Here is a 24,100-nt window from a genome sequence, read left to right as displayed (position 1 = left end):
AACTGGGTAGATTGAAATATTAGTGGTCAATGAGAGGGAGGTGTAATGGGTATAGGATACATGAGTTTTTTCTTTTATTTTTTATTTCTTTTTCTGGAATGATGCAAATGTTCTAAAAATGATCATGGTGATGAATATACAACTATGGGATGAAACTATGAGCCATTGGATTATACACCATGTATGGATAGTATGTATGTGAAGATTTGTCAACAAAAATATTAAAACAAAAAAATCTTGGAAGAGTTTAAATGATTCTTTCCCCAATTTGTTAACATGCATGGACCAATGTTAAGTTTTGTCTGCCTCTTTTCCTCCCCCTTCATATAACTGGATATAGAAAAAGCAAATCTAGACATTCATATGGAAACTTCCTGTCCAAATCCAACCATTTCTCACCTAGACCAATAAAACTACACACTAACTTGACTCCTTATTTCTATTCTTGTCAACTTTCAGCCTAGTCTCTGCACAGCAATCAGACTATTCTTTCTTTAAAAAAATAAAGGCAATCATATTCAGAACCACCCATTTGCTTCCCATTGCACTTGGAATTAAATGTTTAATAGTGTTGTTTTGAGAATAAAATTAGATTATATTTGTAAAGAACTTAGAAGAGTGCCCGGTACATGGTAAGCGCTATGTATATGCTAGCTATAATCATCACTTGCTTTCCTCCCTTCCTGAAGCAATCTCCTCTCACTTTGCCTGCTTAATGAAATGTATCTTCAAGATTCAATACAAATATCTTCTCTCCTTTTCTAAGCAAAATAAAGGCTTTCTGTTCTGTGCTTCTGTAGAACCTTGCTAGTATCTCTGTAATGAACTTAACTGAATTGATGTACAATTATTCATTTACTGGCCAATATCAGTAAGCTCTGGAAGGCTTTGTTCACCCAACACAATATCTGTCATTGACCAACATGTTCTACAAATAAGCAAAATTATGTTCACTGTTATCTCTATGCCCAAAGACTTAAATATCTCAAACACTAGCAGATGATTTCAGGAATTATCCATAGAGCCTACAATCCACCATTCCTAACAGTACGGTTTGTAATAATAGATTACTGACCATTCTACCCACCCTTTATGACAGTTTTCAACTACTGGTCAGATGTAAGGAAACATTCATTTATTGGTAAAACCAAGGTCTCCTATTCTTTGGAGCCTCTGTTGTGCCAAAGAGTCCCTAAGGTGACGTGGCAGTTCTCCTGGACCTAGGTAATTGGAAATCAATATGATTGGAGGAAAAAGTCTCCATGAGGATTTGGGTAATTGTATTTTAACAGCTCAAACCTCATCTGTAAAACTACTCTCAAAATTGCAATGGAATTCAAGTGGAATAACAGATAATAACTCCTTATAAAATGTTAGAAGACTATATGTCTTCTATCAGCCACACTAAACCATGACTAACCTAGTGCTGCACTTTCCAATATAGTTGCCAGTCACATGTGCTGCCGAGCACCTGAAATGTGCCTAGTCCAAAATAAGATGTGCTGTAAGTATAAATTGAACACCATATTTCAAAGACTTAGCATGAAAAAGGAAGGCAAAATATCTCATTATTAATTTTTATTTTGAGTCTATGTTGAAATGATAGTATTTTGGATATCATGGGTTAAACATTATATTATTGAAATCAACTTCATCTGTTTTTTTCTACTTATTTTAATGGGGATATTAGAAATTTTGAATTATAGATGTAGCTGGCATCACATCTCTATCTCTACTGATCTAGAGGACTCCCAACTTCTTATGCATTAAAAGCAAGTTGCTATTGACCTTGGTGCCAAAAGTATCATGCAAAGGGGCACTTCAAATGGCTTTTTCAGCTCTTCTACAAAAGGAGATGAAGGGTTTGTGCTAGTCCATATTTGTGAGTATGGCTGTTACATTTTCAAGAAGTCTGGTCAGAAAAAGAGGTCGAAGTGATATCCTGAAAGTCAACCAAGCTAGCCAGCTCACCCCAGGCCTACACCTTGCCTCATGTGCACCCTAATCAAATGTCTTTACTCCCTTTCTTGCCTTCTGGCAACCCCCACAATGTCAATCTATATTCTTGAAGGCCTAAAATATTTCTCTTTCAAAGTAGAAAAGTGACTTTGTATTGTACTAAATTTGCACAATTAACATCCCAAATGCTGATATGATAATAGCAAAAGTAAACATTTCTTTCTTATTTTACTAGAGCTTTGTTAAATGTCATCTAAAACAGGTGTTTTCTCGTAGCTACTTTGGAACTTTCTCCATTGAGCTATTTGCCATTCTCAGAAATGGAAATCTAGTCACCTCTCCATTTTTCTGTGGATGCACATATGAAAATGCACTTTCTATAAAGGCAAAGATGTAAAAAAATCTAAAGGGGAGAAAATCAATGACTCAATTGTTTGAATTGTAGAGGGTAAAATATAGACCATCCTGATTAAAGGTACAGACTCATCAACTATCACTACAATTCCATTATAAAGGAAAACATTTTTAAATTAAAATGTAAGCAGAGACACACAACTTCAGAGGAACTGGAGACATCTCAGTGACCCAGTGACCAGAGATTACATGCTGTTAATCATCATTATCATCTTATCGATTATTTCCTGAGTAACTGAAGTGAGGAGGAGAGGAAATGAGGTAGGAGAAGAGTTGTACTGGGGTGTGGTTTTGGTTTATTTGGGTATGTATGTATATATGTGTGTCCTTACAGCTGGAGTATTTATTTCATTCAGTCGTTCACTCAACAAATATTTACTAAGTACCCATTGTATACCAGGGCATTATTCTAGCCACAGAAGACACAGCAGGGAACAGTGTTCCCACTCCTAAAGAGCTTATCATCTAAAGGAAATTCCAGGGAAAGATCTTTGTAGTCTATGTGTGGTCAAAACACGTCTTAAGATCATCACTCTAGGGGACTGCATTTCCCACCTTTCTATCAGTTCCATACCCATAACGGAGCCATGTGAGTTCATATGATTGAAGTCAGAAGGATCCAATTCTGGAATCTACATCCTAGCTAGAAAAGCCCTCAGAGAGACCCATAAATAATTTCTTTTACTTAAAGGAATCCTCTGTCCTTTTCTTTAAGGCTGATAAAAAAAAAAAAAAAGGTAGTCCTTGTTAAATGTGGGTAAACAGCAATTGCCTTTTTCCTTATCTTTCTCCCTCCTTCACAGTCACTCCCCAGGCTGTGACGCCTGCCTACTGGGAGGGGGAGAGGAGTAGACACAGCGCTAGAGGTTGCAGAATTGAGCACTATGGCTCTGTGCAGAGTGGGTCATTATATGTGAGACAAAGGTCCATTTCAGGATGGCAAGTCCTGATCTTACCACAAACTGTGTGACATTAAGCAAGTCACTGAGTTTCCCTGGGCCTTGATTTTTGCTTCTGTAGAGTGAGAGATGTGAGTAGTAATCCCTAAGGCATAAGAATAAGTGAATACAGAGAAATTAGAAGGCAGAGAAAGTAGGCCAAGAAGGCATTTGTGGGCCCTATTCAAGATTTATGGAAAGCAATGGAATATCAGTATCAAGAAAGAAAACAGCATGCCCTCTAACAAGGACTTGCAGTGGTCACCCAGCACGTAGAGGAACAAAGTTTCTATGCTGTCTGGTTGTCTTATTCTTGAATAGGCTTAACCTATTGGACTTAGTAGTTTCCAAATTGGATTTGTCTTAGCTATATAAATTAGACTACAGCTGTAGCCAGCTGTTTTGTCAGAAGTAACAGACTCTCTAAGCATAATTCCTGTCAAACAATACACAAGCTGAATCTGGTGTTTTCTAAAAACAGCTTCTTGCCCTGAAACCTGAAAGCACAGGCCTAAACTGACAGCCACATGAAACGTACAACACACACACAATGCGGGACATTAACCCTGGAAATTTGTGGTGGGGGGAAGGGTGTTATGGCTACATGATCTGCACTATGATCAGTGACCCAAAACTGGGGGAGAAAAGGTAGGAAAAAAAATTTGTGCGTAATTTTCCTTTTCCTCCACCCCAATATTGGAAAATATTCACATGGGGAATCCTTGGAAACCAACAAACAGTAACAATTTTTAAAAATCTCATTTTTCCAGCCCTTCACCTTTCTAATAATGGTGGGCCTGGCAGTTTCCACTAATGTTTTCCAAACACTGCACAGATCGCATAACTGATATAAATAGAACTAGGTCTAAATGACTTACGAATATAGCACCAGGGCCCCTGCAGAGACCATCTGTGAGATGATACATTCCTAATGACCCTGTGATTTCAAGGAGTCACAGATTTTCCCATTTTGATCCAAACTGTTTGTAGGGATTGAATGACTTTTTTTTTTTTCGGGCGGAAGGGCAGGTGGAATGAGTAGTGGGTGGGGGTGGGGGCGGCTGAGGAATACAGAAAGGGCAAAGAGGAAGCATATGTCTAAGTCTCAAAGACAAAAGCATGGTCAGGAAGAAGGACAATTTTTTGTGGTTGTACCCCTCTACCATCAAAAAAATTAAATTTGGTGACCCCATCTCTCAGGATTCTCAGTAAATATTTGGCATTAACCATGTAGCATTTATTAAAAAGTCCTGTATCTACTTAACCATCAACTCTGTTTACTGGACACATTCTTGATGGAATTTGCACTAGCCTTTTTCTTGCCACTACAGTTTATCACTTCTAGCCAGTAGCTGAGCAGGGAATAAACCTAGGAGTCAAAGATGGATGGGGGAAAATGGCGGTGGTGGCAGCCAGTGGGTGAGAGATTAGGGTGGAGAAGCTAGGGAAGGGCTGGCTACATTGGCCAGACTCTGTTACAGTGGATTGAAATGGCCAAATCAATGGAGCCATTCAAAGCAAAGATAACATTTGAAACATCTAAACAGCTAAATCACTGATTTAACCATTTTGTACATTTCCAGCCATTGTGCTACTTTGCAAACTGTGGGAATTCATCATGAACAATCCCATTTCAGATAAATGTAGCTTTAATAATTCCTCAGAGAATGCACAGTACTCAGAGTATCTTTAGACAAATGTGTTTAGCATCAATTTTGTTCAGTTTTTCTGAAAATTATATTGTACAATTGACTCTAAATATACTAAGACAGGAAATGTCTGTGGGCATTTCCATAGTGTTTTGCTGGCATCTGTTCCCCAGGAATTCCACACATTCAGAAACAACATTGAACTCTGATTATTGGACCTAATTTATAGTAGCATAGTTTTAAATATCTGAAACTTCTAAAGCCATAATATAATTTGGCAATTGGAAAAGAATGAATGTGGCATGCATGTGCACAAATAAGTTTTAATGCCCAGGGTACTACTTTGAAAGACATTAAAGAGACTGTTCTAACTTAAACCCACATCCATAAATGTTAACTATTTAAAATCTAAAGAAAACTGTGGATCCTCGGAAAAAAGGCACTATACAACAATTTTTTCTTTTCAAAATTTAAAATCATATACTTAGAAAAATGTTTAATAAGATCATAAATTAGACATTACTCTAGCAGAAGTCAAAACTCTTCCCATTAAGATAATGGAAGTTCCAGGACTGTGCAAAAATATTAAAATAGAAAAACTACCTAGGACTTTCTCTTAATTCCTATTTTGTCTCCCTTTTACAGCTCTTAGTAGCCTTCAATCACTGGGACCACTACAGCCCCTGAGATGGAGATGCCTCAACCACGGAGATGCTCCATCCAATAGCTCCATACTTGCCAGATCCCCTTCTTTGCCAAGGCTCTGGTCCTGCTTTTTTACCAAGTCTTCCTTAACTCAGGTCTCACCACCCCAGGGACTTCTATTCCACTTCATACCGTGATAGTGAATCATCTGATAAACGTATCCATGATATCGTCATTCCTTCTACCCCAAACTCGCCTAACGATGAGAATCTGCTCACTGGCTTACTCCTGGACATCAAGTATCTATCATGTACGCCCGAGGGAGTCTTATCATCTGGGTCCCTGGATCAGGTTGCTAGGTCCTGACTAAATATCACATTCACCTGATGATCCTCAAGCACCACCCTGGACCAATTATATCAAAATCCCTATGGGCAATGCCAGAGTTTCAGTGACTTGTAAAAGCTCCCTGTGTGGATCGAATATGTAACAAGAGATGAGAACCACAGACCCGCGTTTCTGAAAATTTGGTCCTCAAAACTTCTGCATCAAAATCACCTGGGGTGCTCTGTTAAAATGCAGGTTCCTGGATTTAATCAGAATCTTTGGGGGTGAAACATGGGCATCTGAATGTTTAATAATCTTCCCAGGTAATTCTTATTTTATGAAATTCCAAAAGAAATCCTCTGGTTACAGCTGATGTTCATAATTAGGTTATGTATCAGAATTATGAAGAGACTTACCTGCCCCAACCTCTTCATTCTACTCTAAACGATGTCTCAATGGTCCAGAAAAACCCTGCCCAACCCTTCCAAGTGATTTTGATATGCCATCTCAGTTGAACACAATTGCACTGAATTTTAATACATGAAAAATTCCCAGAGCAAAGAAGTTTGAGCAATGCTTCATCCTATATTCTCTTTGATTTTCACAATACATATTATTAGCATGGGACACCAGTCTAAGGAATCCTACTTTAATGCAATTCTTTAATGTTGATGTTTTTTGTATATTATTTTATAAAGTTGACATATGCTTTCTCAGTAAACCGTCAAACACAGTTAAGGACACTGAGGTTTAGAAAGTTAGTGATTGCCTGAATTCTCTGGTAGGAAAGGGCAGAAGTATTAGATTAGAGTTCTTCTCACCACTCCCTTTTGTCAGAAGACCCTGTGGTCTCACTGCCTCATGGCTGTGATCCAGATAGTGTGTGAGGAGCCATGTAAAAATACAGTGATGTATGCTATTGTTCTTGCATTTCTTTTGTTGTTGATTGCCATTTTTTTTTTTGGAATATTTTCTTTTAAACTGATTTCTCTATCACTATGAAGACAAGAAGGGGTGGAGAGAGGATGGCACCCCAGAACAGGTGTTTGCTATAATGGCAGCCTCCTCATACCAGCTGACCCCTGTTGTATTCCATCTGCCACAAATCTATTTCATAGGGAATGAGAAAAAACACGTATTTCAGAAAAAAATTCATTAGATGCCATATTATATTCTGTTGCATTATTTCATTGCTACTTTAATCTGCATTTTAATACCTTCATAATTTAGATAATGTCTTACAATGATATTAATTTCAAATAGTTTAAATGGATGCCAAATGGATAAGACCAAAACAGTACATGCAATAGTACAATTAAATAATAAAGCACAGTGAAGTGGTGCCATAATAGTCTCAACCTTCTGTTCAGTCTCTGTGATGGTCATTGAGGCTAGGCATAACTATTAAACCTGCTTGAAGGTGGTAGGAAAGTAATTCAAATGATGGGTTAATTTGAAAGCAATCAGTTAGTATACTAGCTAATCAAGTAAATTCAACCAATTGCTTTCAAAACTTGTACAATAAAAATAGTCTTTTCCAGTAGAAAAAAATTCCACATGTATATTATCTCACAACAATCCTGTGAAAATTAAATGAGACTCAAAGAAATTAAATCTAGAAATAAGTATCTAGAAACAAGTAGCACGCCAATACTTAATCTATACCCATTGAATTTCTTTATTTCCACATTCTATATCTCTATAGAGACATGATATATGTGATTATTATAATGCAGATTATTCTACCAATTTAGTAGAGAGAAAGCATTTGCCATTTAAAAGGATTGCCTAGCTTTTTTTATTATTATTATGTCTCTCCTAATATTTGTTTCCTGGTAAAATATTTTCTGGGCTGTATCTTAACATTAATGCATTTTAAAAACATGAAGCCTATTTTGTTTTATAACTTATTTGGGGTTTAAATGACTTGATGTCCAAAAAAGTACCTGTATTATCATGTACCATTTCCATCAGGTATAATATTCTAAGCATGTTCATGCAAATGTATGCTCCTGAAACATTGCTGGAAATTTCAAAACTTATTACAAAGTGCTCTAAAAATGTATGGTATGGAAAGGAGACTCGAGATGGCTCATTTTATAAAGCAATGCATCTATTTTTTGTTTGAAATTCTATAAAACTGGCCCAGCAGGACTGACAGCAAAGTAGGGATTACCAAGGGTGCTGTCAGGAACAGGAAAGGATGAAGCAGAGGGCGTGACATTAAGTTAGCAGGAAGAGAAAGGGAGGAAGTCAGGCCATGTGTATTCATGGTGAAGCCCAGAGAATGGGACTTGTGCAGGAAAACAGCTTATAAATTGAAACAGTCCATTAGTAAAGTGATTCAGTCTTCCCTTTGTTCACCTAGCATTTATTGAGTACATACTATGTACCCGGCACATTGCCGGGTATGAAGATACAGGTGTGAACAAGAGGAACGCAAGTGCTGCCTTCGTGGAAATTTCTGTCTCATCCAGGGTTTTCCCTAACTTGGTGGAATGTGATAATGTCCCTTTTAGGGGTGCCATGGTTAATTTCATATGTAAACCTGGTAAGGTTATGGTGCCCAGTTATTTGGTCAAACACTGGCCTGTTTGTTGCAGTAAAGGTATTTTGCAGATGGTATCAGCATCTACAGTGACTTGACTTTAAGTAATAGAAATTACCCTGAATAATAAGGGTGGGCCTCATCCAACCAGTTGAAGGTCTTAAGAGCAAAAATTTAGGATTCCAGATAGCAGATTTTCTGCCTCAAGATACCAACATCAACTCTAATTGGAATTTCCAGCCTGCCATCTTCCCCTAATGAAATCAGATTCAAGACTTCAATATCACCTTTACCAGAATTATTTCCAGCCATCTGGATTGCCTACAAAATTCATACTTACCAGCTTGTCAGTCCCACAATTACAACAATTATGTGAGCCAATTCTTTAAGATAAATCTCTTAATATATATTAATTTCTTCATATTAACAAATATAACAATATACTTTCTGTGTGCGTGTATGTATATATATACACACACACACACATATACTGTTGGTTCTGTTTCTCTGGAGAACCCTAACACAAAGGGCAAAAATTAAATTCTCCCAGAACCTTCATGCCTTGGTGTTGGTTTAAATTAGTTTTATTGTAATGTTTCATAAAAATATATAAAAATGAAGCTAGATATGAATGTATTTTGCATCTAGCTCTTATGCAATCATAAAAGTTATGTCAAAATTGTAAAATAACTACAAGCAGAACTTTAACACCAGAAAAATTTAAATTAGTACCATTAATTGAGTATAATAGAAGACATTTTTGCTAAAACCATTAGTCACTCACAGAGTGCTCCAGTTTCATAACAGAACATGCCATCCTATGCTGTTTATTCTGAGTACCTGCAAAATATTTGTTTATGTAGCATACTGTGACATCATTTTATCTTCACTTGGCACGAATACATTATTTAAAAGTTAGGTTCACCTTTGTGAACCTATTCTTATTAACCCGCAACAATTAAAGGGGCACTACTCGGTGCCAACATAATTGAAAACACAAATGCAAGCTCTGCCACTGAAATAAAGTTCTGGGTTACAAAATGTTCTTCTAGATGACTCAGAATCTGTGTGTGTGTATATATATAATCATAATGAAAGCACAAAATTTAACTAATGTTGAAGATAACTGAGGGACCCCAAGAATTCATCTGCTCACCCCTTTTGCAAGAGGAAGTGGGATGAGGAGCTTGATTAGGAGAGCAGGACTCTGATGAGGGTGACAGACTGTGAGTGGGTTATAGGTGGGATGGCTTTTATTCTAGGGGATAGGATTATGAGGGCATAACAGAAGGAGGGCACTAGCCTAGGCCTTTAGGGGATGGCCGCCTCTTTGGAGAAGTACTGTTTAAGCTGACACTTAAAGAACGGATTGATTTTAACCAGAAAAGGAGGAGGGGGGAAGATGAGGGATTTTTATAATAGCCTCAGGCAGGGCTAATTTCCAACCTGTTCACATTAGGATATCCGTGCACTAATTCAGATTGATCACTGACCTTGCCAAACCGGTTTTTAAATATTTCGCATTCACGTGCTGGCCTGAGGCACGCTCATCTATGAACCAGGGTCTGTAATGCCCACCTCATAGCATTCTTGGGAGCATTCAGGAGTCACAGTATGTTGGCGCTTGGCCCAGTGCCTGCATGAAGTAAGCACCTTGAATTGAAGTTGCAATAATGGTAGTGATGATTGAGATCACCTTTAATAAGCTTATCAGAATTATATATTGATAAGGCTAATGGTATATTTTGTTAAAGCAAAATTTAATCTGTGTCTAGGTCCTACTTTTCTATCTTCTCCATGAATAGGAAGAGGAAACTGGAACTCTACTATCTCATGAATCATATCCCAGGACACTCTTATGCTGCATTTGGGAGGGAAAATCAAAATATTTTTGGCCTCTCTGAGGCCAAGCAATAGTCATGAAAACTGCTATGGCTTACAGAGGGTGATATATCTTCTTAGTCTATATAAAACTACTGCCCTCTATGCCTCCTGTCTGTCTCAGGGAAGTACCAAAGAATTCTGACATATATGGCTCTGCCCTGCAGGAACTTGTGCTTTTTAGCAAATCAGCAGTCCTTTACCCTGAGCATCCAGAGACAGAAGTGAAATCCACACACTCTGATCTCCCGATTTGGGTAAACCCTCACCTCCTGCCCGTGCTCACCGAAGCCCTCTCTCATCTTGTTTCATAAAGGAAAGTTCAGGGACACCACGGCCAAGTTCTTCCCCGTTTGCTCTGTTTCCAGAGTGAGAACAAGAACGACTCTCACATTTCTAATGCCCATAACCACAGATATCTGGTTTTCTAATCACTTCTTTACAGACCAAAAGTTGACAGCCAACCCAACCCTAAAAGTAACTCTAATTCATAAATTCAGGACTACAATAAAAAAATACAGAATTAGAATAGATGGAACCTTAGATTTAGGAAAACTCCAGTGACAATGAAGAAGGGACTCTAGAATCTGAAGACATAAGCTATGGAGAGCCATCTCAGAAGCTCACTCCTGTAGAACACAGCACATACTCTGGTAGTTGGTAAATGCTCAAAGTTGGTTGTTGGTGCAATATAACTGCTGAAAGTTTAATCTAATCCTTTCATCGATGCTTTGGTATAAAATGACTTACACGAGGTCACTCAGCTAGTTAGCTTCAAAGCTGGGACTCCATTAAAGGTCTTGATTCTTAACTCAGTGCTCTTTCTGATGCTTGCCTCTGCTGCCTCCTTTCACACAGGTGTGACTAGAATAACATTTTTAAAACCTCCCACAATTTATACCAATTTGCATCCAGGAATTTTTCCAAGCTCTGCTGTCTGAAAATGATCTCTCTGTGTCTCTCTTGCCATAACTTCATGAATGGTTGCAGTCTTTATCTCTGCCTGCTTCCTTGACTTGGCACTTCACATCTCCCCTTATTATCTGTCTTTTCTTCACCTAGTACTTTAGCACCGGTATTCTTGGCTCAATGCCCTGCACCAAAGGCCACCACCATTTAATTAAGATCTGGCCTTTTACTCTTCCTTTTAAGTGAGCACAACTATGAGATGACCAGCTATCTCGTCAGGTCCTCCACTTGGAATTTTACAACTGCTTTGCCATAAGGTAGATGGAGAACTGAGGACCCATTAAATTCAACACCTGCCTGCCATGCTCTGGTCTAATTCTTGGCCTTGTACCTAATGCTTGCATCCTAAGGTTTCTGCTAATTTCCATTAGGGATGATGCCATGTCCATTGTCTCCTGACCTTGACTCTATCCTGACTCCTGCTACTTCCCTGGCAACCTGGTCTCTCCAGAAGGGGAATAGCAGTCAAAGGAACCCAAAAACAAAGCAGCTGGAGCCTGACCCAGGCTATCAGCAAATGTGTTTTCTACCGGCCAAATTGGCAAGCAACCGAATCATCTCAGGAGGAGAGTGAGGTGGCATTCACAAATGTGGATGTGAGTAATGTGAGATTGTCAGGCCTTATGCTTCTAAAAAAACAGATTTTTGAGACAGAATTAGATAAAATTTTATTTCAAACTTGCATAACTCAGCATTATGCTACGCAAATCTTCATGCTTTTAATTTCCTGCTAAATTTCATGGTCCAAAAAAATCAAGATGCTGAAGAAAATTATATTTATGTAAAAGAGCTTCTAATTCAATATGAAAATAATAAAAAGAATTGAGGCTTACTCGTGCAACTTGGAAAATCTGGGCAGAATTTTTAAGTCCAAGAGCTTCCCCTAGTAGGTACTGGCATGTTACAGTGACCAGAAGATATTGATGCAAACCTGTCAACACACACGCAAACACAAACCCCTTCCCCAATACTAATCATTATCTTCAAAAATGTTGGTTTCATCCCTTTTCCAGTGAGTTAAGCATGTGTGATGTTTTTGCTACCATGGCCCCAGCTTTGATTTTTATACACTCAAAACAATTACATTTACAGGAAAAATATTTCAAAAACATAGATATTCCCCAGCCAGAATCCTCAAATGGGTGTCACTGATCTCAAAGAGAATTTGGTGAGTGCTGACATCCCTATGGGTTTGAGTGCATAAAAAAACAACCCCCAAAAGTAGTAGTGGCTTAAAACAATCACAATCATTATTTTATTTTGAGAGATACTTTGGGTTAACTGGCCTCAGCTAGGCAGTTCTTCTGTTTCATGTGGTGTCAGCTAGGGTTGCACTCACCCCAAGCCCCAAAGGGAATGGAATATACAACAGGCTTACTCATGTGTTATTGAGTGCTCGGCAAGAGCTCTCAGTGGCTGGAGGACCTGTGTTCTCCCTGACATGGATCTCCATGTGGGCTTGGGCTTCTTACAGAGTTCCAAGGGGGATCATTACACGGCATCACTTCTGCCACATTCTGTTGCCCAAACAAATCAAAGGACCAATTCAGTTCAAGGAGAAGGGGAAAAGACTCCACCTCTTCATGATCCATCACATCATCCAAATCCATCATACCTACAGAGGTTGGGGCTTCAAATCTCATTGTTGTTCATAAAGTGTTTTCCCTAGGAAGGCTCAAATACCAACGGGGCCCAGAGAAACATATTTACTGGTTGTGGATCTCCTTCAAGGCAGGAACACAGTGAGAATTTCTCAAATTACTCAGATTGGAATTGGACCCACAAGTAGGACTAAGGGGGCTATTTAAAAGATCAGGGGCCACTTTAGCTTGAAAATGCATATGGTCTAATAGCTCTGTTTGGGATTTACCTTGAACCACACAAATTTAAAAATGGCCCAAATAATTTTCCAACAGATTCTGCCAAATGAACATGCAATGGGCCACTTAGTTACAATTGTTAGGAAAGGAGAAGCTACACTAATTCAGCCTACTGAAGTTTCAGATTTCAAGACAAATGAAGTGACAATCATCACTTATTTGTATTGTTTTTCATCTCTGATCGAATGTAGGACTAGAAAGAACAAGATTATGGATTCAGTTCCTATGAGGTCAAGCTCTATTTTTGCCATACCCTTGAGACAGACTGGCAGGTAATAAATGTGTGACTTGTTCGACCAATGCCGCCAGAGAGAAAAGACAGCTCAGCACCAGTCCATCCTAGACACAGAAAATCTAAAGCCACAGGGTCTTCTCTTACATACTGTTATCTTCTTTCTACTGTCCTATATCCCAATCCACCCACCCACCCTTACCAATTAAAAATCAGGAAAGGAACCAACTTTTATTAAACTCTTAGTGTGTGCTGTGCACTTACTTTGCCAAACCAATATTGTGTCATTTAATCATTATACACAGGGTTTAACATAGTATAGGCAGCTAATAAATGGTTCCTGTTTGACTTACTGATAAGTTATGAGGCTGGTGATCAATCATAGCATTGGCAATGTTTCACTCCACGAAAAATCTCACATATTTTTGAGGACAGCCTCTCTTAGTTCTCAAGTACAGAAGCTGGGCATCCTCAACAGACTTAAAAATATATTATTTAGGGGCTCAGATCTGCTCAGTATGATATTAAATTTTCAAAACATGGTAATAAAATCTTGAAGAAGTAGAAGACATTTTCATAATTATACTTTAACCTATGTAAGATACTTTGTCACTGAAATATCCATTACAAAATGCCATTTGACCATGATTTGGAAATGTTGCTTTTTGCAAGCATTTTACAAGCTAATTTTGGATGAATCTACTACTTTAGCAAATTTGCAGTTCTCAAAAATTGGAATTCCATCCAGGATGGAATGGCAATTTTCCCTCTGGACATGAATGATCATTCTCATTTTGCTGAAATATTTCAATGCACAGAATTTAATCAAGGTGGTTTTAATTATTCCTTTCCTCCAGCCCCCTTTTCCAGTTCTACCCTCACACTAACTTCCAAATTGTCTTCAGCAGAAAGGACATTTTCCTTTCTACAATTAACATTAATTTAGTATACCTCTGAGGTTTTGAGAATTGGGGAGTTTCAAACTTGAATAAATCATCACTAGAAATCAAAGGGCATTTTAATGATGGGATGACTTACCTGGCCTTTGGAAAATGAAATCTACTTACCAAGAAGACAAACTGAAAAGTGTACAAAGGACTTTTATTACCAATTTGAAGGATATAAGTCAAGGTAGCATGCGAAGAAAGGTAAGAAAAGAATGAAACAAGTGTCAGACTATAGAAAGACAAATCAGAGTTTACTGTGAAAGCAGGAAATTTGAAGCTAATCCTATCTTGTATAAAATGTCAACATTATTTGCTCAATTAAATCAAGGTTTTCTTCAAAAAAGCTTTTGGTTGTCTCATTCACTTTTATGTCTATTAGTATTCTATCCTCTGAATTGTACTGCAAATTTCCTAGCAAGTTAGATTTTATTTGGTTGGTTTATTGTAAAACATTCTTATAAGATTTTCATACACATGTAGAAATTTAATATATTTATTACATTTCAAGTATACAGAGTTTTGTAGAGAGTTTCTAAACAGAAGTATTCTAAAGATGCTATATATATTTGAAGAGCATGAAGAGTCAGAATTTTTTTAAGGGGCTGTTAGCTTTTACTTCAGTATTCTAACTATCCTAACAAGAATTATCCTCCAGCTGCCCACTATTTTCAATCCTATGACTCCACAAGGCACTGAAACAAGCTGGAGACCGTCAGATAATGTGACTGATTTCCTGTTCCAAATTGTCCTGCCTCTCAGAGTCTGACTTCTCATATCACACTCAGCTCCTGAATTACACACAGAAACCTGACCCCTGTGATCACTGCTAAGACACTTTCTTAGTCCCTTTTAATAATGGTGCATTTTACACAAACCATCCCTTGAGCATGATAAACTTGCCATGGTGCATTATAATACAATATCATGGGGTGCTGAAACAAGGTCCAATGCAGTGTTTTCAGAATGAATGTTTTTAGTTGTCTAAATTATTTCTGTTTCTGAGAGTCCACATTCATAAGGAAAATTCATTATCTAAGAATTCATAGAAGATTTGTAGTCAACCCTACAATAACTACAATTCACTCCTTAGCACCTCCTAAAAATAGGCATTCAGGAGGCAGAACTTGATCATGTAGACATTCTTTGATGACTCTAATCATGCCAAAGAATGCTTATATTTGTCCTAAATCTATTTTTACAACCCAATTGCCAAAACCACCCACAAGGTATGGCTATCTAGGGGGTGAACTCCATAAATGGTGTCACTTTATTTTTCTATCTGGAAAAATATATCAAGCTCTGTTTGCTAGTTGCCAGAGAGAAGATTACATGTAAGTATTGGTGAAGAAAGAGGAGGACAAATAACATGTTAGTTCACCCTTAGCTTTTGTGTTTAAGATGAACCAGTTTTTCAGGATATTCCATTTACATTCCTCTTATCACAGTGTTTACTTCTTTGTGGCAAATTACTCGCCAAAAGTTTAAAGCTGCCCTTGAGAAGATCCATGAATTCAACCCATGGAAACGAAACCACTACCATGTTTATCAACAATTTTATCCCAGTAGCTACTGCTATAACATACAGTGGAACCCTACAGACAGATTATTTTTCCTTCTCGCCTCTGCCTTTGTAAATTTGCCATGCAATAACAAAGTTTCACTTGTATACTATGCTGCCTGGAAATGGATGTGGTGTTATGAATAGTTGCCACCTTCCATTTCAGCAAAGTTCCTTTCTGTGTTAATAGACAGAGTAGTCCTCTTTCATTGACATCGAAATGAACACATCCTCAGAGACTTAAGATACAGCTGGTGCGTGCTACTATGTAACCTCAGGTTCAATCAGTGGCTCATCCCAAGGAGAAGATGGTCTCCAAAGTGAGCTCACAGCTGTGGGCTGTGAGTGGGAGGGTCTCCCTCTATTCCACACAATCCCAGATGAAAATCTGAAGAGGTTTAAGATCGAGTCCCAGGTTGGGAAAACAGAGGCCCTCTGTACAAAGTAATGGGTTGTGACAACATAGTAGAAGATAATAGGGAAAATATACCCTTTTCATTTTCCCTATTATCTAACACCTAGTAGGAAATTCTAAATTGAGGAAATATCTGAATGACCCCTATTTTGACAGTTAATAGCCTTGGGTTTCCATATCCTAGCAGAACAGACAAATGTCTTGGTTATGCTTTTTGTATTGCAAAAAGTAATCCAAAAGAATTTTTCCGAAATCCTATATATATCATCAAACACCATCTCATTCCATCTCTTCAAATGTGTTCAGGATTGCAAAAAAGTTTAGGGTCCAGATAAAAAGGAAAAGATAAGTATATTGTGGCATAAAAATAAATTGTCTGTTAAATAGGATCTCTTAAGTAATATAAAATTTCTGTAAACTGGTATATGTGTTACATGTGGCTTAATGGCCATCCTTCATTTTCCACCAGTCTGGTATTTAACCTGCTGTTCTGAGGCCATAAACTCACAGAGGGAAACCCTCTGTAATTTTATCTGGAATTCGATGATTTGGAAGCCCATAGCAGGGATGATAGAGAGGGAGTTTTCTCAACTCCCCAGCTCCTATAGGGAGACCTAAGCTCATTATCTGCAGCCTGGCCTAGTTCATTTTACAAAGTCAGAAAATAGCTTAAGCTTTGTTAACTCCTTGAGAGTCATTCTTTGGGCGAAGCATTGTGTACACCTTCCAGAACTGTATATTCCATGCGTTTCTCTCTAGAAAGGCAGAAGGGAAGACTGAGTATGTCCAGGATGTTGGAGGTCAAATAGTCAGCAACCAGAAGTTAGAAGATTAGCCTAGTTTTTCATGGAGACAATACTTCAAGCTTTCCCAGGAAATAAAAGGCTTCTTGTGAAGGGAAACAATAGACCTGAACAGCAGGAGTATTGGGATGAGAGCCAGAGAGCAAGAGTCACTAACAGAGAGTGGTAATTGGGAATGAATTGCTGTTTTGTGTTGTGAAGCACCAGGACACAGCTGGTGTACTGGCTAACCTGAGGATTTGTAGTAACTACATTGAAATGGTAATGAAGGTTTTATTTTATGATTGCAGATGTCTGTGGATTATTGTTATTAAGCTTATTAGTGTAACAGTACAAATATGAGATTTTTGTATTTATTTGGTCTATTGATGGGAGCTTTGTTAAAGTCTTTGTACCCAAAGTCAGGAGCACAAGACATGCAATATCTAATATGTGCCCAGTCATCAGACAGCCTTCATCATGTTTTTTAGTTTTTGTTTACTTTTTTTTAATGTAGGGTTTCCCTGCATTTGAGGTAAATCTGAAAGTTCCCAATACTACCTTAGGTAGTGATGTCTGGTGAGCTGCTTACAAGTAAGATGATCAATCATTGGATTGAATAATTAGATTGCCTTGTTAACTCTGTGGTTGATGAACTGAGTAATACTGGACAAATCATCCAACCCCTTTGTGGCTCAGTTTCTTCATCTGAAAAATTGGGATTAAAACCAGACAGCACTTTTTTCATGAAATCATTGTGAGGATTAAATGAGATCATCTGAATAAAGCACTTGGCATTTTGGCTGACATGCAGAAGTACTTCGGATGTGAAAGAAAGTTTAAGCAGTTTATTCGAAAGGTTAGTAAAAAGAAATCCATTGCAAACTCTATTATCTCACACAGTGTTCTATTTAAACAAATAACTTAAAAGAAGATGCATATATATTTGATGTGGATAACTAGTTTTCAAACAATAAAGTAAATTATTCAGTTTTTATTTTATTGCTAGGCATAGCATGATCTTTCTGTGATGATTTGGAAACTGCTCAGAATCTTGAAGGCTCTTAGGATATCATCATTAGTGAATATCAAGTAGCATCATGGAGAGGATTGACAAAAGTATTTGAGATTTCAATTGTAAAAATTCCAAGTGCTTTTACTTTTACTATGGTTCTCACCTAACTGGCCTTAAGAACACAGTAAATTTATAGAAGAGAATGAGCATCCACCAGGGAATTCAATTTCTAACTTAATAGTTTCCTTAGGTTAGAAAAGCCAAAATCCCTCAAAATAGCCCATGTGAAAAAGAATTTCTTTAAGTCAGAAAAATAAAAATCCCCCAAAATATCCCAAATGTAAAAATAAAATTCCATTATGCATTTCAAAATGAAAATGATTACTAGTTGACCAACTAAAGGGCAATCTCCTTTCATCCTGACTACTTAGCAATTCTCGCCAATGCCGTGTAGTTGATGATTTAGAGCCAATTTGGAATGCTAAAAAATCCTGTGATTCACAGTCAAATATATCTGGAGTCTAGTCATAAATTTATGATAAAGTCAATAACCAATAAAAGTTTGCAACTATATCTGCTACAGTTTTCTAAGAAAGTTCAATTAAAATGTGTTTATGGTCAGCAGTTACAGAGAGTAATAGCATAAGATTATTTTAAAGGTTACATTTTAAATAGCATAATACATGGAGTTTGTAAAATTGTATGTTTGCTTCCATGTGTTTATAACCTATTTCCTTAATCCATGGTGGCCTCTAATTAGGCTTTGGAGACAATATGGAAACACAATGCAAATTATAAAGTACTAATAGGGGGCTGAAGTATGTCAGGAAATGGAGAAACAAGTTGAGTTCTCAAAAATACTAGCACTTCTAAAGGACATCTTCTATTAGGCAGTTTTCATGGTATCTTAATCCAGCATGCACTCATACCCTAATTGTTATTAAGAAGATTTGTATATAAAAACAAAAACTTCAAAATTCATATTTCATAATCTTATTACAGTAACTAAATTGCATAAGATTTAAATACCCCCACAGTCAAAAATTATTCACTCAAGTTCTGGTCTCTAGAGGGAATTTTTCCAAAGCAGGATTTGTAACTATAAACATGATGTAAGCCTGAAGCTCCAGAGACCATCACATAGAGAAAGACTGGGTGAGAGTGAAGCCAACCTGGAGGTAAGCCAAGCCAAGAGATGGAGAAAGACAGATGCTGATGACATCATTTGAGGCCCCCGGATGCAACCATACTGGGCTTCTCGGTTCTGTGAATCAGTAAGTTCCCTTTATAGGTTATTCCTGTCAAAGCTGTATTTCTGTCACTTAAAAACAGAGAACTTGGTCTAATACAGGAACTGTGTAAGAAGATTTTGGGAAATGCTTCGAACTGTGACCTTCTCTTGTGGATTCACAATGTGCAGTGACTTATTAAAGGAAAACCTGCTATAAAGAAACTTGTTTATCTTTGTCAACCCAATGTTTCCCAAATTTGGCTGATGGCAGAACCTCCCTTCACCCAAAATATGAACATCTATTCTAAGGATACATTTCAGGATATGGTGCTCTTCTCGGGAATGGAGAAAGGGCCGTTGTCAGAAAGGTATATGGACTTGCCATACTTGACCTCAGCAGTACTTCAGACACTCACCACAAAGGAAGACATCAAGGAAGGTAGATTAGATTCTGCTAGATTAGAAACTCCATATGGGTCGGCAGCCGAGGGGATGGTCCTCCACAACCTATCTGAGTTCCCCCATGTACCAGGGCAGGGTCAGTGGAGACTTCCAGCATCTTTTTAAATGGTGGATTATAAGATACTCACTATAACCTTCTGATCCTTCCCTTGTTGGGTTCCAACATGTCTATGTTTTTTCCTGACCTCCACAAGAATCTCCATTGCCTACAAAATGAAGCCATGCCAGGCCATCTGGGGCTTTTCTGTGTCCAAGGTGGCAGGGAACCTTATCTTCTGGGCTCCTGTCACATTTCCCAACCCTGTGTTAGCATGCTTTAGCTTCTGAAATGGACCTCAGCACTCTTAAATTCTGCCAATTAATGACCATCTTCTCCACAACCATAGCAAATTCACATATGCCTCTATTTTCCTGAGTCACAAGAGTTTATCCCAAAAGCATTAACTCTCCAGGAAATGGACAGTCCCCTTTTGTCTTCATGAGCTTTAATGTCACCTCTTGGTTCAGCTGTTCCCAGTCTAACTTTACATCAACATTTCCTAGAGTATAAAAACCTGATTTCTAGGCCCCCATTACATCCCACTGAATCAGAATCTGACCATGAGGCTCATTTCAGATCAGAAAATGAGCTTAGGAAGCCCAGACTCATTTGCAAGGAATTTTAATGATCATCCTCATTAGAGAACTGTTCTGAACTATGTTATAAAATGCAGAGTCACTGGATGCAGTGACCCCAAAAGTCAGGGCAAGGATGTCAGTAGTTTCCAACAATTTAAGTCTCTTCTCACTCCCCTGACTGCTCCCCCCACTTCATTCCCTCCTTTCTTAGCTTGGGGGATGGGGAGAGAACTACTATGAAAAATGAACAGGAGGATAGTGCCATTTGCTGAGTCACTAATACCTGGCAGGTATTGAGCTATGTCCTTTGCATATATCATTTCATTTTAATCCTTCAATTGATTCTGTGAGAAATAAAAGGGTCTATTTTATAGTCAAGAATACTGAGGATCAGAAGAATTAAGTAATTTTCCTAAGAGATTATAAGTGAAAGAGCTGGAAATTAAGCCGGAATATATTTGACTCCAAATACCATGCTTTTTCTTTCACATCACACTCCATGGTCAGCTTAGAAATGTCAGATGCTCTTGACTGGAATATGAATTCAAGGTTCAGAAAATACAGTTTCTTGAAGCACCTTGTACTTGGCGAGCAATCAATAATGGGCTTGGCTAGTTGACTAGTCATGGAGGAAAGCAAGAGTTTTCCATTCTATTAGGAAAGTCCATAGCATCTTTTGGACAGATAGGTTGACAAACATGATCATACTTACGTGGGCATCAGACACGTCTTCGAAATTTGCAATATGCCTGCTGCATTCAACATAGTCGGCACTCAATAAATGACTTTTGAAACAATAAATAATATATAATTGACATAGTATTTGGATTTTTAGAGGGATTCTTTAATAGTTTTTTATTTATTTGTTTTCACCCTGAAAGTGAGACTGCTAGTGACTTGCATAATCTAAATTTGAGAAGAGCTCTCCATTAACTGTCCATTCAATTTATTTTTATCATCAGATGAAAGGTGAATTGCTATTTAATATTTCAATCAGCTGTTTGGAAAGTCTTTGTGAAAAACAAAAAGCCCTTTCTAAGTGACATAGAAAATAAATCTCTGCTTGGCACACTATGGTCCTGAAGATTATTCTTATTCAAGAGTCTTATACAGCTCACCCTTTGAGCATTCAATTAATGCCTGTTGATTGACTTCGAGGAGCAGAAAGATTCTCTTATGAGTGCAAAATATTAGACATTATTGTCATAGACCCTGCGTTCTGCTTATATTCCCTTTCTCCTTGTTTTCTGAAAAACTTCCTTATATTTGTTAGTACAAAGTAAGAGAAGAAACAGAAAAGTTTAGGTTTGGAAAGCGAATAAGAGTACTTAACATGCACAGGAACAAAGTACTACTAAATTGCATGCAGTATGAGTGTATGATACTGAGTTAAGATTAATGTAACAGAACTTCAAACTGGTCAAAAATTCACTATCTCCCCTAGATTCTGGACAATCTCGAGTATGTTGCTACCAATGAACAAATGTACTCTTGCAGCAACGGTCATCTGAATGATTTAACTAATCCTGTCATTTATGGAGTGTAGTGAAATATCAGACAATGATTAGCCCCTCCCTAGCCTCAGCAAATCTTATTTGAAGGATCAGTAAGGATTCAAGCATTTTCAAAAGTATCAATTATTAATGGACTAAGCTTCTTGGAGCACTGGTCAATTATTTGATATGTAAACCTCGGTAACTGTGGCAATAGATCTCCATTTCTAAGCAAGGATTTAGCATTTTTAATCCTTGACTTTATCTTTTTTTAATCCAAGAACTTTTTCTTCCTCTCTTTCTTCCTTCCTTCCTTTCTTTCTTCCTTTCTGTCTCTTTCTTTCTTTCTTTCTCTTTCTTTCTTTCTTTCTTTCTTTCTTTCTTTCTTTCTTTCTTTCTTTCCTTTCTTTCTTTCTTTCTTTCTTTCTTTCTTTCTTTCTTTCTTTCTTTCTTTCTTTCTTTCTTTCTTTCTTTCTTTCTTTCTTTCTTTCTCTTTCCTTCCTTCCTTCCTCCCTCCCTCCCTTCCTTCCTTCCTTCCTTCCTTCCTTCCTTCCTTCCTTCCTTCCTTCCCTCCTTCTGCTTGCTTGCTTACTCTCACTTACACTTTCTCTTCCTCCCTTTCTCTCTTTCTCTCTCTGTCTCTTCCTTTACTTCTTCATCTCTTTATTTTCTTCACACAACTATCTATTGAGTCTTTGCAACAGGCCAGGTCCCATGCTATGTCTTAAAGATACAGTGATGTATACTACAGGGCCCTGAATTTAAGATGCTCACAGACAAATGAGGATGATGCACATATAAAGAGATGGAATTCAGAGTAGGAAATCACTGATTGCGTAGTAGATTAAAGATGGTTATTAAACGTTACAAGAGGGTGGTAAAATGGTGGCTCAGTGGCAGAATTCTTGCCTGCCATGCTGAAGACCGGTTCGATCCCATTGCCTGCCCTTGCAAAAAAAGAAAAAAAAATGCTACTAGAGTAGAACAAAGTCAGCAAATTTCAGTGATAGGAAACATAAAGAAATTTTTTCTGAATTTGATATTACATATATTCAAATAAGTTGAAGCTAAGAAAAGTATATTGAACAAGCTCAACTTTTAAAACTTGACTACATTTATAATGGGAGAAAAATCATAAAACAGGCATCCAGGATAAGATTATTATTTTCAGAATTTATTATTTATTCTCAGTAAAACAAATAAAATTTCTAATATTTTGAATAAGTGGCCATATTTGAGTAATCTTAGTTTACTCAGAAGCTTTTTTTAAAAGTATACTCCAATATACTTTCTGAATTCTTATCTATGCTTCTATTATATATAAAAGATTATTTTTCCACAGTTAATTCAATAAACATTTATTGAACACCCCTTATCTGCTGAGTACAGTGTCTGCAATGAAAAAAAAAATAGAAAAAGTCTCAGACATTATAAAACTTACATACTGACAAACAGTCTCAAATTGTATAATGTAAATCATTGGTAAAGTAGAGTTTCCTTTGGAGAAATGCACTTTATAACAAACATGGTTAAAACATTAATATTCCAGTAAAATAAGGCATGACTGCTTATGCCACTTTAGAGCAATAGTTCTGATACCACAAAGCACAGACTGGAGAGTAAAATGGAGCTCAGTTCAAATCCAGCTCTGCAACTTCTTGGATCTATGACTCCACTGTAAAACCAGATGAATAACTTCCACTTCACAAGCATATTGTGAAATTACATGGTATGTATGCAGGGAGAGCCTGGCATGTAGTAAGCACCCAAAAATGGGAGCTCTTGATATTACTATTACTTCTGTTTGTCTCTTCTTTTGCAACTAAATCAGAAGAATGAACCAAAGTCAAATAAAACTACTGAGGTTTACAAAATGGTATGTCCTAGTATATTAGTGTATTTCTGATTGAGCATTATTTGGAATGTTTTGTTGAAGTGTCCTTGTTTTTAGTGTCTTGCTTTAACATAACTTACATAGTATAGTACTTTTCATACTTAAGGGCTTCTGGACTCTAAATTGAAGAGTTAAAGGATGCTGGATTAGTAAATACTTGAACCTATTATTTTTAATGTGCGTGTGTGTGTTTGAGAATATTTCTATGCCTCATGTGGTGGTTTGGAACTGTATTGCCCCCAG

The sequence above is a fragment of the Tamandua tetradactyla genome, chromosome 7, assembly GCF_023851605.1.
Source record: "Tamandua tetradactyla isolate mTamTet1 chromosome 7, mTamTet1.pri, whole genome shotgun sequence".
NCBI lineage: Eukaryota > Metazoa > Chordata > Mammalia > Pilosa > Myrmecophagidae > Tamandua > Tamandua tetradactyla.
The sequence above is the reverse complement of the archived record's forward strand: the minus strand, read 5'-3'. Positions refer to the sequence as shown.